The sequence below is a fragment of the Montipora foliosa genome, chromosome 5, assembly GCF_036669935.1.
Source record: "Montipora foliosa isolate CH-2021 chromosome 5, ASM3666993v2, whole genome shotgun sequence".
NCBI classification, from domain to species: domain Eukaryota; kingdom Metazoa; phylum Cnidaria; class Anthozoa; order Scleractinia; family Acroporidae; genus Montipora; species Montipora foliosa.
The window spans coordinates 31,921,919-31,936,300 of record NC_090873.1 but is presented as its reverse complement, the minus strand read 5'-3'; the positions used below and the strand labels follow the sequence as shown (position 1 = coordinate 31,936,300).

Here is a 14,382-nt window from a genome sequence, read left to right as displayed (position 1 = left end):
AATAAAATCGCCCACGACCTCCTCATTAGCATATTTGCGACTTCAAATCTCTAAGCTTTTTCTAAGAAATCACGCCCCTTTTCCACGAACATCTACACTTAATCCTCATTAGCATATTTTCGACCCACATTCTTTCACCTAATTAGCATAAAAAGTGACCATTTTTTCTATATATACTACTGGTATGGCATATGCCACTGTCCAAACAGCAATGTTGAGTGATTCTTTAAAAAACAAAGCTAGTAAATTAAAGTATGTTGTCAAGTTTTCCTTGATTTGTTCAATTTCTTTTAAATTAGTGTCGACCTTAAGTGTTCAGATGCTTTCCGTAGCGCTTGTCTCTTGAGCTTCTGGGCTTCGGATTCACCTTCAATCTCCAAGGCGTCAACCAGTCTGTAAGAATACTTTGCCAGTGCAATGGCCTGTTCGCCAATAAGTCTAGTTGTAAGGTTATTGGTCCTGTGATCTTTATCATTATAATGCTCCCTAATCTTATTAGCAACAAATGACAGACCACAACCTTGCTTTCTCCCAGACACTCCTGACCCTGCTGTAGCTTCCTGCATATGCTCATGAAATGCTTTTGCCTGTCTATTTACAATATCTAGTTGCCTAACCCTCTCTCCTACACCTTCCTGGTGTGGGGTGGTGAGCAGAGTGGGAGACAACTTAACCCGCCCATTACTTGTTGTACCCACTGGGGAGCTTAATATTTCTAAGAAAAAATCTATGACATTTCTTTGCAATGCTTCTTTGTAAATAAGGTTGAGAATGTGTTGCCAAGCATTTATTTCGTTGTGCACTGGCTCAGGCCTTTGACGATTGGCAAATTCTCCAATCCTTGTTTCTCCAAGTTGTCGCAGACCATTGCCTGCCATGAATTCTAGCACTTTAGAGTGGTGTTGTGACGAGTTTAGATGAGCTGGCAAAGTTTTTTCAAATGCACTGAGTTTTTTTAGGTCTTCCTGCCGTTTCTCCCTATTTGGTACTTGCCATGCACATTCATTGGAATTCCCTATGGTTCCCCCCATTTGTGTGGGGGCTTTGTGGACATTGGCATAGGGTGAAGGGTATGTGCCTGCTTGGTTGAGCTCATTATTTGCCCAGCTTTGCCAAGATTGATCAGCACTTGGCTGAAATTGCTGGTGGTGCATTGCTGGCCACAAACGGTAAAGACATTACCTTCCAAAACCTTCATTTCCTCAGTATGTTGCCTCCAAAGGTCTTCCATCACTGCATCCTTCTCTGACACACTAAGACAGTGGAGCAAGTAGTGGAACTCTCGGCTTCTTACCCTGGAACCAAAGTTCCAGCATGTCAGTGAACCAATTGACATGCCCAATTTGCTGGTTTCTGGAGCGCCATCGTCAGAAAACTGGAAAATAAAGTGGCACTTGTTTCCATTAAACCAAATCAAATCCTTTTGTAAGCGAGGTAACCTTAAGTGTAAGTCCAAAATCATTAATAGTAAGCCAGTAACTGTGCGAGAAACTCCAGGATAATTAGAAATTTGGCAAACATGTCCAATATCTTAGCTCTTCACAAAATAATCAACTTTTAAATCACTGACAATTTTAGGCAAAACAATGTTTGTGCCCATGCACTTTAGGTTTCTTGGCAGCCACACTTCACTCTGTTCAGCGTCATAAACTGAACTTTGGGTCCTGGACACTAATTTGAACTTGCATCTGGAAAGATAATTTTGATATTTAATAGCTACAGCCTGTTTGAGGGCTTCTTCAGAATTATGAAAATCCTTTACAGCCTTTCCAAACACCCCTTGTAAATACTTTCCTCTTTTGTAGCTGGCTATCAACTTGTCCATTGTTTAATTTGTGGCATAAGCAGCAATTAAGTCCCATGCACCAAAAATAGCTTACTTCTCCCCACCATGAATGTATTCCAACATGTCCTTACTCTCCTGTCGTCCCCTATACCGGGTACTACTTTTGACATCAGAGATCATGTCAAATGTTGTTGCATTCTGGGCACGTTTGGATCAGGCTTGCTGTGTTTGGCCAAGCATTGCTTTAAATCTGTTGTACTCCTTTTACAGGTCATCAAGACTGTCTTGTTGTTCCGTTCCTTTACCTCTTGTGTAGTGTCTTGCAATAATTTCTCTGGGAATAAATACAGTGTACCTAACTTTAGCAGAAAATTATGAACAGAAATAGCAAATGATATTGCAATAAAACTAACAAAGCACAAGTAGATATTGTTGGAGAAGTTTCCCCAGCTTCAAATTGATTGGAGCAAAATATACTCCTTACCGTGTATCGTTACAATTGAAACTAAAATTCATGAATTCCAATATAAGATATTGAACAATATAGTCTTTACAAATGAAAAGATGTTTAGGTTAAAAATGATTGGTTGGCCTTTATGTACATTTTGCAAACGAGAAATTGAATCCATTGAACATCTTTTTTTTTACTGCAATGTGACAAAGACTTTTTGGGAAGGTTTTTGTTCTTGGCTTAGTAATTGTAACATTAACATACAATCCTTCAAAATAACAAATTTTGTTTGGAATATTCAATATAGGAGACGACATTATTATATTAAACCATCTGATATTGACAGCTAAATTGTATATTTATAGATGTAAGTTAAATAGTGTACATCCGATTTTACAAGTTTATAAGGCCAAGATTAAAGCTGTATACCAAGTAGAGAAAAAGATAGCAAGTAGGCGGAACAAACTAACTAAACATACCAAGAAATGGGAAAAGCCTTTGGCATATGGATATGTAGGCTTGTAGTGTGGGTGTTCTCCATGTGTCCCTCTTATGACTTTTTATTATTATTATTATTATTATTATTATTATTATTATTAGTCTTTGATAATGATGATGATGATGATGATAATGATGATGATTATTATTATTTTTTTTTTCTTTTTACTATTGTTGTTCAAGTTATGGTAAGAGTGTAAGTGTAGTAGTGTTATCTTGTAATTGTTATTTACTGACTTGTAATTAGTAGTCTATTTTGTTTTTGATATTGTAATTAATAGTGTGATTTTGTATTTTAGTAATTCATAATCGTTGTATGTGTTTAGGTGTAACAAAATAATAAAAAGTTTTAAATTACAAAAAAAAAAAACAATGGACACCATTGTTGATCAATGTTTGTACTCTTAAATCAACAGGCTGGGTATTCTGCACACTAGCCCAGACTTTAACATTACAATGATGAATTAAGACTTACATTTACCCTGCAGACCTATGATTGTCTGAAATACCTCAACGTAACATACAGTTTCAAATTACAAAGGAGAAAATCATATGTCTTAACGAAAGGCCCACACAAAAATTTACAGCTTTGAAATAAACTCGAAATACAAACCAAACTGGCTTTCTTTTTCGTGAACCTTTTCCTTACGTTCTTCTAAATGGGCAAACCTTTGAGTCTTCGTTTCGTAATCGGCTCTTAGTTGCTCTTCACTCTCTCTGAACTCCCTTTTCAACATATTTTGCAATTGGAAGTGAGAAGCTTCCCAAAAGGCATGAATTTTTCTGTTTGTGTCACACCTTCCGTAATGCTTGACCTTTTTACCACACTTTCGACTCTTTGAGCACAATTTCAACTCCCTAAATAGCACAAATTCAGCGACAGATACGGTAAGAAGAAAGCCAAGCATTTAAGGAATTTAATATGGCGACAACAAGGCAAACTCCAATTCAAAACAGGGGTTTTAACTCGCTGTACTTACGATTCTTCTTCGCTTATCTTGCCACTAGTGGACGCCATTATCCTGAACTTTGTTTTGAATTTGAAAGTTCTATAGCATTATGGGATTTTCATATGTAAATGAGGCTTTTTTCACTCAGAGAGGGGTCCCAGCGCCCTTTTTTTGCCATTTTCGATCAAACTACCTTTTAAACCGGCACCTTTTTAAATTCAGTTTGTTTATTGACACCATCGCTATCATCAAACCACGAAAACTGTTTGTTTGCATGCACTGTGTCTCTGTTTAAACCCACAATATGCCTAAAACATGGGATTGTACCGTACGCTAATTTCCATACTAAATGGCCATACTAAGTCCCCTCTCCCACATGCTAGCTTTATTGTTCACAGATTGACCAATCACACGACCAAACGTAAGCTTCCCGAATGAGTCGTAATCGGCCAAAATAAATTTTGAAGTGATGGCTTTTTCTAAGCCTCTCTCTGGTGACGCCATTATTTTAGTCCGCATCGTCACGTGACCCCAAGATCGTGTCTGGGAAATTTTCCCCTAGCAACAGGCCATCGTGAAAGGTTTAGCATGTTAACATCTTCCAAACAAAGCGTTGTGTGTCCTGTATTGTTCTATGAATTAAATATACACATAAAGCGTGTTGTAGGACACGCTAAGCATGCTGTGTAAACGTGTTGTGAGCGTGCTATCACCTTTATCCCTGTTTTCCCGTGGAGGGTCACATTTGCTAAGCCATTCAAGTTTTCCCTTTTTTTTAAATTTGTTTTTACTTTAGTGGAGGTCAATGAGAGACTTCCATTTCTTGGCGGAACGAAGTTGCTTGTCTTGTTAGTGCAGTTTTAATTTTTTTTTCCGCGAAACCGGCGTGTTTTTCCAATATCAACTCAGCTGACAAGGACCCAAAGACAATGTAGCTTGGCATTTATGCTTAACAGTACAGTCTCCCATAAGCTAGGAGTTAAGGGCTATATTTGATTTGCTTTTGTTTGTTTTATTTGTTCCTCCAATCCCTAAATAATACAAAATTAAGTTGATATAGGTTTAAAAAAGATAAATAAGTAAACAAACAATACAAATAACAACAACTTAAGTTATTTGACATGGTACATTGGAAGGAGAGGAGAGGGGCACATCTAGATAAACTAATGTTGTGCCCCTTTAAGTTACAAAAGGACTTAAAATTTTTATTAAAACCAAAAAGAAAAAAAAAAGTAAAGTTTCATTAGTATTGAGCACGGTACCAGCGCAAAAGTGCTTTTCTAAATAATTTTTTAGATTGTTTGTCCCTAATGAAATCCGGGATATTATTCCAAAAGAAACATCCAATAATGCTGGGGCAAAATCTCCTAAGGTTAGTTCAAAACGAAGGTGTGAAGATTTGATTGGATGATGCACTTCGGGTATTGTAATTATGTAGCTCAGATACCAATGAAACAGGTACCGGTATATTAGGAAACGTTTCATGGTGAAAATAATCATAAAAGAGCATACATGTATTCACAACAATATCAGGAAATTTCAAAAGGTATAAGGATAAGGAATGTGGAGTTGTTGGTTCCATTAAAGGGACATCATTTATAAAACGAACAGCTTTGTTTTGTAATTTTACAATTTGGGACACTGCAGCATTATACTTATTACCCTATAGTGTACAAGCATAGGTAAGGTAAGGGTATATAAGGGAGTAATACAGACAAATCACGGTTATTGATTATTTTGTTATCAATTCGCGAGAACAAAGGACCAATTTCGACAAATTTCGTTTGCATTACTTTTGCAATTTTACGGTGCCTGTTTTGGCACGCGTCTGACACGCAACACGCCACACTAAACAAAAGGTTTGGAGTGTCTCAGTGTGCACAACAAAAGCCATAGTGACATCTATTGTGCTACTCATTAAATATGCGCATATGGCGTGTTGTATGTCACGCTCAGCGTGCCGTGTCATCACCTTTTTGTTGGTTTTCCTGTGGATGGTCACATATGGCAATTGGTGACCTGATCCTTGCCGACAAGGGGTTCTTGATTCAGGACATTGTCCCAAAGGGTGTTTCCGTAAATATTCCTCCCTTATTAGACAATGGAAAATTCACTGCCAGTGAGATAAGGGCCACTAAAAATATTGCAAAATGCAGAAGTCACGTCGCAAGGGCTAATGCATGGCTGAATGGATTTTAAGATACTAAACTTTATACCCCCCCAAATTAAGATGTTATGCTGACAAAGTATTTCAAGTCTGTGCTGCCCTTGTAAATCTTCAGTTTCCACTTATAAGAATTTGAGTAAGGACGTGCATGTAGTGGGAAAATTGAGAGAGTATTATTGATTAACATGTAGCTTTGATGCTTAGGGGAATAAGACAATCAATCAACCTTGATGTATTGCTTTTGTTTTCTTTAAGCCTGAGGATCAACTTTAAATTTCAACGTGGCAGATTAAGCCCATCTATTTGACCTTCATGTTTAGAAAATAAGGGGGCATTCTCTATTTTTGTAATGTGTAGAATAGTAACAAGATAATAGAACATTTGTCTGAAGTCACATATTATGCAGTAGAGCCAGCATTTTCAGCTGTAAACAATTGCAACTCTAATCTTAAATGTTTTAGGAAACACAACATCAAGAATATTTTATAATTCTCTGAATAAAAATGGTTTTGGTTTCATTACTGAGCATGGAAGGTTGCTGTACTTGTTATTGTTCCAGTATTAAACTTGTATAATGTGAACATGGTACAAACTTCCTGCTGGATTTAAACCTTGCAATAATTCTACAAACTATAGTTCTCCCTCAACAATTTTGGGGAAGAGGTGTTTAAAGTAAAATTCCCTTAGTCTGGTAAGGTTTTCTTCCCAGGATGGATCCTTCTTGATTTTAATAATGACACACCAGTTATTTGTCCAAACAACAAAACAATAATTTCGTTTGGCTAAGTACATTTGCCCTTGCACTTGGTGCCAGTAGACATGATTCCTTTTTAGCGAGTATGATCCATCCTCTTTTTGCTCCAGACAAAATATCTCACTTTTGAAAGCTTCCTTAATACTCGAATTTCTGAATGTATAGGAACACTTTGCCTCTAGAACATGGTCTTCACCCATCCATCAGGGGAAGCTCCAAGAACGCCTGACTCGTCAAGCCACACCCCTGTCTCAGCAACTTCAAGATGGGTTTTGGCAGTAAATGTTTTGATGGCTTCAGCCTCATTTGTGACTCCCCATGCCACAGCTTTGACACGTGAAATGTCATATTCTCCCAACAGACGCTTAATTTGGGATGGGGTGACCCAAACGCCCCTTCCTCACTAAATGCCAGCAGGGATTGTTTTGCTGACCGACAGTTAAAGAACTGATTTGATTTACAATTTCTTGCTCTACCTTTAATTTTCGTTTGATAAACTCAAGTTGTTCAGCAGCAGTAGATAAGGTGAGAAATTCTTCGGAAAAAATAACCTCTTCCACTGTTGAGACAGGTAGATCCCCCAGTTGTTTTGGCTCAGGGCTTAACAGCCAGCATAGGCCAGTGAACTTTTCATTCGCTCAGAGTTCTGAATACAGCGCTTCTTGATCTCCTTGATTTGGTTGTCGGAGTAAGGCTGTATATCCTGGCTTTGTTGGAGGAAACATTTCAGCAATAGATTTCCGAGAAATATCAGGGGCATTCCGTTTTTTCCATGAACACTCAACATCAGTCCCACTCCAGTTATAAATTCCGTAGATGAAGAGAGCTGCAGCATGGCTACATTTATAAACTCCCCGTGGACATTCGCACTCGCTCGATTTAATCGCATTGTTTTGGTCAAGGTATATCTAAAAAGAAAATTATAATACACAAAGTTTAACAGTAGTTTTCTATAAGCTTTCTGCTCAATGTTGGTCATTTACCGCATTTCACTTACTGTCACATTATACACTTTTTTCTTCATACTGGCGTGAACCTGTCCCTTCAAAACACCTTGACTTGCACTAAAGCTTTCCACATGGTTTGATTTGAAGTGATTTTCACCTCTTGAAACGGATTTATTCTCATTTTCGAAGAAAGAAAGCAGGGAAGCAATTGTCAGCACCGCCATCTTGCTTCCTGTGCGTTTGTTTAGAACAGAAAATTTGGTTGCCATGGATGTGTGACGTAACTGCTTTAGTACTCTATAGCGGAGCAAGATGTTCAGTTAGGTGTAACACAGGAGTAGGAACGAAGACTAAGGAAGGAATTTATAGCTGTTGATTAAAAACTCTTTCAGCTTGTATTTAAAGGACAGTAGAGTTGGGGTATTTTTAATTTCATAACTAAGGGTATTGAAAAGAGAGAGAAAACTGTCCTATGTTAGTCCTGCAAAGAGGTAGCCGAAAAAAGGAAGCGTGTCTTGTGTTGTAACTATGAATACTATTATTAACAGAGAAAAAAGAGTCAAATTTAGGAGAGAGATTACCAGTACTAAAAGAGTACATAAATTTTCCTAGTTGTAACAAGTAGGTACTGGTTATTTTGAGAAATTTAAATTCTTTAAAAATTGGATCTGTGTGCTTACTACCCATATCGCCCGTTTTTGTAATATTGTTAACCCTTTCAGGTTACTTTTATAAGTGGATCCCCAAACTAAATTACAATAATAAAGATACGGAAGAATCATAGAATTATATAAAGTACATAAACGAGGTTTTAGAAAGGAAATAACTGGATCTATAAATTATGCCAATAGATTTAGATATTTTATGCGCAACAAGCGATATATGGGACTTCCAGGAAAGACAATCATTCAGTATAACACCAAGGAAGAGGGTCTCTGAAACTTGGGTTAACGCTTCCCCATTAATGGAAATGTCAAAATCATAGCAGAGTCTTTTTTGTCGAGATCTAAACACCATAAACTTAGATTTGGATATATTAAGGGAAAGTTTATTTGCAGCAAACCAGGCTGAGAGCTTATTGACCGGGTCCTTTTCAGAAATAAATAAGTTGGTGTCATCGGCAAATAAAATGGATTCTAGGTGAGAAGCATCACAAAGGTCATTGACGTATATGATGAAAAATAGGGGGCCAAGAATGAACCTTGTGGGACACCACAACGTATTACCTCAGGGAGCGATCTATGGCGTTATATTCTACAAATTGTAACCTTTGAAAAAAATAGCTTTTGACCCAATCCAACGCTAGGCCTCGGACCCCATAGTGTTGTAACTTGTCAAAAAGAATGTTATGATTCACGGTATCAAATGCTTTAGACAAATCAAATTCTTTGCAATCAAGGGCGAGAGAAATTTTGTCATACAAATCAACTAGAGCAAGGGAATCTCCTGATGCCGTATTGATTATCATAAAGAATATTAAAATTGTCTCAATACAAAAGAATTCGATTGTAAATAATCCTTTCTAGGAATTTTGAGAAGCAAGGTAAAACGGAAATGGGCCTGTAGTTAGTAAAAAGAGTTTGATCTCCAGATTTAAAAATAGGGACAACATGTGCAATTTTCATTTCCCTTGGAATGACTCGTGAGCGATTGATAAGTTAATTATGTGGGTTAATGGTGTAGCTATGCAGTGAATAGATTGTTTAATGGTGGACATATAAATTTTATCATGTCCGGCAGCTTTACCCAGTTTGAATGAGCTGGCAATGTTGGTAATTTCTTCTTCTGTAGCTGAGTTGAAGAAGATAGATTGAGGATAATTTCTAGAGAGATAGTATGCGAAGATGTCACAGTGGAAGGTATTCGCATTGCTAGGTTGGGTCCAATATTAGTACAAATTCACATAGCTAACGGTGGTGATTGTTGAAATAGGTGGTGGCTAAGAAGTACTCCTTAGTACTAAGGCTGCCACTCACCTTCATTTCTTCTTCTGAGGACTCGCTAACTGGCGAGGAAGAAGAGGAAGATGACTTTGAACCCCTGGCCTCATCAGCAGGTCTCTCAGGCTCAGGTGTTTGAGCTTCCTCCAGGTTTGAGTCCTCTGCATTTGTGCAGAGTCATTGCTCCGCACACTCTCCCACTCTCCACTCTCTGTTTTTCCACTTTTGGAAGGGGAGGCGGCCTCGGATTCAGACTTGTTGTCCGCTTTCCTTATCATGGCCTCCATTTCTTGGACGCCCAGGTAAGGCTTTGCAGCCTTCAGGTGTACCTTGTACGCCACACTTGTGGAATTGATCTTGTGGACACTCTGAAGGTGCTTGTCCACCCGTGTGACCACGCGACCACACCATTCCACTGGCCACCACTTCTTGCGCCTTTTTGGGGTAGCAGCCTTGGTGTTGGACGACTTCGCCATGACATGCTTCCTCTTTCCATGGCGCATGACCTTAGCCATTTGAGTGACTGCCTCTTTACTCAGTTCCCCTTTGCACACATGGATTTGCAAGTGGCGCTTTATGTCGCGCACCACAGACACACCCAGGAAAGCGACACCTCACCCTCTTGTGGTGACTTCTTTTCCTTCCTTCATCATCTCCATCATCCTTTGCATGGCAGCTTGTTTTTTGGGGCTTTTCCTTTTTTTTCTGTTTTCTTTTGTTTTTTCGATGTAGTTTCTACTTCTGCTGGCCCGGAAGCTCTTCTTTTGCTGCTTCTGTGTCGCTTTCGGATGACCAGGTTGCTGCCGGATGCTCTTCATCAGCGTCGCTATGATCAGACGGTCTGGTCAGTTTCTCTGGTATCACATCCTTCAGCAACCTGGCCATAACCAAATATGTTTCTTCTTTTGTGCAATTCAGAGACTCCTCTGGAATTGCTTTCGTGAAGTAATTCTCTGCTATTCAGTGAAGGTAGCGGATGGCAATTCTTGAAGCCTGTTTGGTGGCCTTAAAATCCAGCTCATCCGCTGCAGAGAAGGTCAGCGACAACTCATGGACATCACTGCAGAGTTGCTCCCAACTAACGTTGTCCTTCTTGGACGGTGGAGCCAATCTGAAGTTTTCAATTTGGAGATAGCTCTAGGCATTTGCGTCTCCTTCCATCGCCTTTTCCATCATGGCTTGATGATGCCATATCTACCATGCGTGATATTCAACTTAAAAATTTATCTAATGCACTGAGCTATACGATCCCACAATAAACACAATCAAAGCATGTCAAAGCAGGTCCCTCACTGTCTGAGAAAACATTCAACAAGCACATCAAGCCCATCATGTGAACAACATGTGATTGAAAACCGATAAGTTTGAAAATGCCGCTCAATTCGCACACAACTCAGAGATTACAATCACATGCTGTTCAAACGATTGCATCAGCTTTTGACCTAATTGTTCCCATGTTATCTCAGAGGGTCCCACAACCAACAAACACAATCAAAGCATGACAAAGTAGGTCCCTCGCTGTCTGAGAAAACATTCAACAAGCACGTCGAGCCCACCATGTGAACAACATGTGATTGAAAACCGATAAGTTTGAAAATGCCGCTCAATTCGCACACAACTAAAAGATTACAATCACATGCTGTTCAAACGATTGCATCAGACTTTGACCTAATTGTTCCCATGTTATCTCAGAGGGTCCCACAACCAACAAACACAATCAAAGCATGACAAAGTAGGTCCCTCACTGTCTGAGAAAACATTCAACAAGCACGTCAAGCCCACCATGTGAACAACTTGTGATTAAAAACCGATAAGTTTGAAAATGCTGCTCAATTTGCACACAACTCAGAGATTACAATCACATGCTGTTCAAACGATTGCATCAGACTTTGACCTAATTGTTCCCATGTTATCTCTGAGGGTCCCACAACCAACAAACACAATCAAAGCATGACAAAGTAGGTCCTTCACTGTCTGAGAAAACATTCAACAAGCACGGCAAGCCCACCATGTGAATAACATGCGGTTGAAAACCGATAAGTTTGAAAATGCCGCTCAATTCGCACACAACTCAGAGATTACAATCACATGCTGTTTAAACGATTGCATCAATCTTTGACCTAATTGTTCCCTGTTATCTCAGAGGGTCCCACAACCAACAAACACAATCAAGGCACGACAATGAGTCAATGAAGTCTAAATCATAATATAAAACACTTGATTTAATGCAATGAATACTCACCAAGAATAAAAGACGAAAACGTGAAACTTTAAAACAAACGCAGAAAACGAAGTGAAATATCAAGCCTCATAATCTAGCCTAAGACAATAATACAAAGATGCAACCCTTAGCATATATATATACGTATATGTGCACTATGTAACCCTAAGCACTAAAAAAACATCCATGAGCAAAGTTACTTGTGTGTGAAATTCGATATCACACAACGTCATAACTATGCAGGATTAACGTCAATCATCTGGAGAGTAGATGTGCACACAGATGGCTGGCCTCCAATCTTTTTGCCCAAGTTTCATTTTATTAGATTAAAATGGTAGGAAGGTATGGCAAGTTAAAGCGGTAAAGTCTGCCATATTGAAAAAAAAAGGACACGTCCATAACTTTGCAACGTTTAAATCAATTGAATCTAAAATTTACACAGGCCATGTATGTGTTGCATACTACCTTATGCAACAAATTACTCATCATAGGATACCACATACGCAAAGTTATGAACGTTTGAAATATGATATTACATTACATCATAACTATGCAGGATTATCGTCAATTATCTCGAGAGTAAAGGTGCACATAGATAACTGGCCTCCAATCTTTGCGCCAAAGTTTCATTTTACTAGATTGAAATGCTAGGAAGTTATAACGAGTTTAATATGGCAAAGACCGTCATATTGAAAAAAAGAAACATCCATAACTTTGCGATGTTCAAATAGATTAAATCTAAATTTTACACAGGCCATATATGAGTTGCATACTACCTTATGCAACAAATTGCTCGTCCTAGAATATCACGTACGCAAAGTCATGAACGTTTGAAATTTGATATTACATTACGTCATAACTATGCAGGATTAACGTCCATCATCTCAAAAGTTAATCTGCATACATCTGAAGTGCCTCTTATCTACTTCTGCAAGTTGCGCTTAAATGCGTTAAAACCGTCGGAAGCTATTGCGAGTTAAAGTTGTGACCTGGTTTTCAAGTTGAGATTTGTGGTGGCGGCCATGTTGGCAAAAAATTCAAACATTAATAACTTTGTGCAGTTTTAACCGATTCTACCCAAATTTCATATGTAATACATATGTGGTGCAAACTCACTTTAGCAACAACTGCGCTTCTTGAGACGGCGCATGCGCAGAATTATTGACGTTTGAAGTTTGATTAAAGATGCTGTCATAACTACACTACATTTTAATGCATTTTCTCAAAACTTGTTCCGTTTGTTTCCTTTTCATGCATGAAATCAGAAATCAGTCTTTAAATGCCTCAAAAAAACACCACTAGCCTTCACCACTAGCCTTCACTTGTGATACTCAGCACTCGTTAATTTATGTCAATCACTGTGCACAAACAACTTGAATGAAAGGTTACAAAACATTTCCGCATAGGTCATGAACACTTTATATCACTCTCTGGGTAGTTAAATTGCTTCTGCACAGTGTTTAAAGGGTCTAAAATAGCATAAAATAAGGAGCCAAAAGAAGCGTGTCTACTCACCAAAACGACTTGATCAAAAGGGGAAGAGACTGGAACTAGCATCAGACTTAAACATACGTATCTTTCGAAATGCGCTATCAGCAAAGCTGTAATTGGAATATGTGTTGTCGCTAGTCGAATAGAACACTGTGCTCAACTTTAAAGAGTGTAGCATTAAGTAATGCAATACTGCATGTTAAAACGTTTTTTGCATAAATTAAGCCGCCATCTTGGATTTGAGAAAATTTTGCAGTTCTTTGAAGGTCGCTCTCTTCCTTAGATTTTATCAAATTTTCTTCAAACTTTAATGAGTATTACAGAAGACAATTGGCTAAGTTTTCGTTTACAAATTATTGAAATTGCAGTTTTAGCAGCTACGGTATGCCTGTTTAAGTACACCATGTTTTAGAACTGTTTTAAGCTTGCAAATGAAGTACCTTTGCCAACTTGAACTTTTATAACTTTTCATCGTTTTACACTATGAGTTTTAAAATTGCTACACATGCCTACCGGACAATTTGCTATACACTGGTTATCTTCATCTTAGAGTAAATGTGCCAAGTCAGCATTTTTTTGCATTTACTGCAAGCTTTCAAGAATGCAACGAGAAATTGCAACTTGCCACATTCAAATGGGCAGTCTGGGGGGGTTGCAGGGTTAAGGGAGGGCAAATGCCCAGTCAAGGAACATAATTAGGGTTATATGATTATTAAAACATTCCCTACTCTTAAAAATCCTAAAACGAGAAGGACACTGAATTATTTCTTTCCCCTCTTTATCCGAGGAACAAAAACATTTACAATCTAAACATATATCCTTATCACATTTATGTACTCGAACACGATTCTTTAAAAACTTGAAACAATTCAAACACAATCTACCCTCTCTCCCCAATAAAGTATTAACACTCTTTACCAAATAAAAATGAGAATCGGAAAGATATAAAATAATCGGTTCTCCCCTATCCCCCTCTGCATTTCTTGTATTTCTATTACAATTTAAAATAGGGGTGTTATAATGTTCCCTGCTTATAACACAAATAGGATGAGAAATAAAATCATCTAACTTTGCTATTTGTTTTATACCCTCCAAATTCAACGGTGCAACAGGTAAGCCCGCCTGTCTCAACAAAGTTCTGCACATTCGACGCATTCGACGAGCTTTTATACGCTCA

General features: G+C 38.3%; 1 pseudogene; it reads right to left on the bottom strand.

The window, feature by feature from the left end:
- Window positions 1-290: 290 nt before the first annotated feature.
- On the bottom strand, window positions 291-3,753 carry LOC138002610 (uncharacterized; annotated as a pseudogene).
- Between the last annotated feature and the right edge of the window lie 10,629 nt (window positions 3,754-14,382).